Genomic DNA, 3,061 nt, shown 5'->3' on the forward strand with positions numbered 1-3,061 from the left:
TCGGGCATGGTTGTGTGTGTGTTGTCCTTAGCATAAGTTACTGTAAGTAGTGTGCAAACATACGGACTGATGGTTCAAATGGCTCTGAGCACTTTGGGACTTAAGATCTGAGGTCATCAGTTTCCTAGAACTTAGAACGACTTAAACCTAACTAACCTAAGGACATCACACACATCCATGCTCGAGGCAGGATTTGAACCTGCGACCGTAGCGTTCGCGTGGCTCCCGACTGAAGTGCCTACAACCGCTCGGCCACATCGGCCGGTCTATCATGTGTTCTAGAAGAGCTGTACGGTCGTCAGTGGCGCCTGTTCTTTCGAGAACAGTTACTATCTTCATATCTATGGTTAAACGTTTCCCAGCCATTGACCTTCGTCTGTGCGAATGCGCACAGGCTGCCGGAACTCTTACGGTAATCGTCACCTTAGTGTGAGCCAGTAATGAGTGGATGGACAAATACCTATTAAGTACATTACGTAATCGTATTGTGGACGGTTGGGGATGTGAGTCTCACGGGAAGCGTGCGAGGGATAAATTCCTGCAGTCGTGCTGTTCATTTGTGCCCTCGATAGCTCAGATGGATTGAGCGTCTGCCTTGTAAGCAGGAGATTCTGGGTTCGAGTCCCAGTAGGGGCACACTTTTCAGCTGTCCCCATCGAAGTATATCAACAACACCTGTCGGCAGCTGAGGGTTTCAATTAATTATCAGTTGTGAAGGTGATTCGATGAACCCTTTACCAGGCACTTAAATGTGTTTTGCAGGGTTTCCATAAAGATGTAGATGATAACTCGTCCCGTGTCGCACGTGCTCAAAAGGATTCATACTGCAGAATGCATGCAAACATACTCACCGAAAATACGGGCGAATATCAAGTGCAGGCTGCCGAGTGCTGCATATCCACCTTAGACAGATCGGCTTTTCCTGCCAAGAAGAACAGGAAGTTGCTGTCTAGGAACAATCAGAGCTAGAGGAAGGGTTGATAAATACTCTTTGAATTGCAGACTAAACGTAAATAACGAAAATACATTTTTGGTAAAAATTGGTCAAAACATAATCGTTTGCCCTCCGTATTGGATTAGCTGTTTTGAATATTGAAAATCTGACTCCAGATTCGTTTTCAGCGACATTAAAAATATATATGTAACACTCAGTTCATGCAAATCGAAGTAATAATATAACTAAATGTTTTCCCTAAACTTTGAACACTTTTTTTTCGAGTAACGATTTTCTCAGAACGGCATGCAGCATAAATTAAAAGTGGTTCGATCTCTTAACTTCTACCTCTGACCCCTAAATGTAAACACTTTTCTTAGGAACTTATAGCTATAATATGACATTTGTTAATATTAACTAATTTTTGTGTAGGCATAAGGAGTGAAACAAACCCCCAAAAATCGAACTCAAAGTTCGAATTAGCACTGTATCGTTAAATTTAAGGTTGTTTCATTGCGGTTAGGTAAGTGCTCCCATAAATTTTATGTATTATCGACTGATGTTATCCATTTTCAAATTCAGAGAAATAATGTAGTATCAACTGATGTTACCCATTTTTGAATTCAGGTAACATCTGACGTGGCACACTGCACGCACTCTGCGTACTCCAGTCTCGCAGACCCTTGATCAAATCATAATTACGGGCGCCATTTTTTATTGAAAATCTAAAATTAAGCTCATAGTATTATCACTCGTAATTCCCAAACAGATCCTTCGAATGTATTTTCATTGTCTCAAAAAAAAAATTTCAAATGTACCCTTTTTTGCTCATTTGTATGAGAACCTGGCCGTAACGCCGGAATATAGTCACGAGATTTTTTTTCAGAGACGCTGTACGTTCGCGAGAAGACTTTCGTTCTGCGCGTGTCGAAGGACATTCCCCAGATATTACTGTGTGTGTGCTACTCAGTCGTGCCATTTAAGTGTACATCTTTGCATAGTTTTCCTTTCACGATGTAAACAGTGTTCCGCTCAGTTGCTAACTGGCCAGTGAGTGGTTCCGAAGGTGTCGGATTTGCGGTGCGTTCGGTCTGCTAGGACAACAGCGGACTAGCGTGGTGCGATGGCAGAAGCAGACACTGAGGGAGCTAGCTGCTGGGACGCCAGCGAACAATTTATGCCAAGTAAGACGAAGAGGACTATTCTAAAATTACGAGCCGTCTCAAAAGTGTTTACCATTGGTAAATCTTGCAGTTGAGTCTGACAAAACTGGCAGTTTTGCCTAGAGATACATTACAGAGAGAGATACAGGAAATCCCCCCACCCCCCTCAATGAATTTTTGGTTGTGATGACAGGCCGATTGGTAGTGTAGCCCGAGATCTAAGTTAGGTTGGAAGGTGGTAATTTGATTGAGAGTTGTTTACGCCAACGATTATGAATGCCGACTAAACGTTGTGCAAGCAGATTGCCCTGTAGCATAGCCTAGTGTTTCCGTACGCGCCACATTTAACACACTTTCTCTAACTGTGTACAAGTGTCTCACAACAGCCACGATAACTACGTTTCTGGTGGGGGGAGGGTAGAGTCCACTATGTAACTTTCACTGCAAATTTTAGTAACAGCATAAACTAACCGAAATAGAAGCGTAATTTTAACTATATTTCCTTTTGTGGGAAAATAATGGTTCTCCTCTTTCGGCAGCAACTGTAATATGTAGGCAACTTATTAGTTTTTTTTAACTCTGAATCATGATCTCAATAGACGCAGTGCTTTTTTTACGTTACTTGATTTGTGGTCTATAGTAAACCATGCAACGAATTGGTAAATTCTTTGAAGTTTGACGTGTGTTACATAGACGACGTCTGCAATGTTTGTAAGGCCAAGTTTGTTTTTTTTGGCCATGTACTGTATAATTAAGGGGAGGAGGATTATGTTCAAGGAGCAGTGCATTAGCAGTCTATGGATAAATTGAGAATTTGGATCTAACGAACGGCATGCTCGGGCAGTTTGTGCTATTATGTTGACCACTGCGTAATTCGGACACAGTGATCATTGCCTCTCCCTAATAACCAGGGGACTCGGTTGCTAATCCTGGTCTGGCACGAATTTTCAACAGTGCCCATTGA

General features: G+C 42.2%; 1 non-coding gene across 1 annotated transcript; it reads left to right on the forward strand.

The window, feature by feature from the left end:
* The first annotated feature begins 561 nt into the window (after positions 1-561).
* Trnat-ugu (transfer RNA threonine (anticodon UGU)) lies at positions 562-636 on the forward strand. Its single transcript has one exon. It is a non-coding gene; the product is annotated as a tRNA-Thr (tRNA).
* The last annotated feature ends 2,425 nt before the right edge of the window (positions 637-3,061 follow it).

The sequence above is a fragment of the Schistocerca gregaria genome, unplaced genomic scaffold (genome assembly GCF_023897955.1).
Source record: "Schistocerca gregaria isolate iqSchGreg1 unplaced genomic scaffold, iqSchGreg1.2 ptg000459l, whole genome shotgun sequence".
Lineage (NCBI taxonomy): Eukaryota > Metazoa > Arthropoda > Insecta > Orthoptera > Acrididae > Schistocerca > Schistocerca gregaria.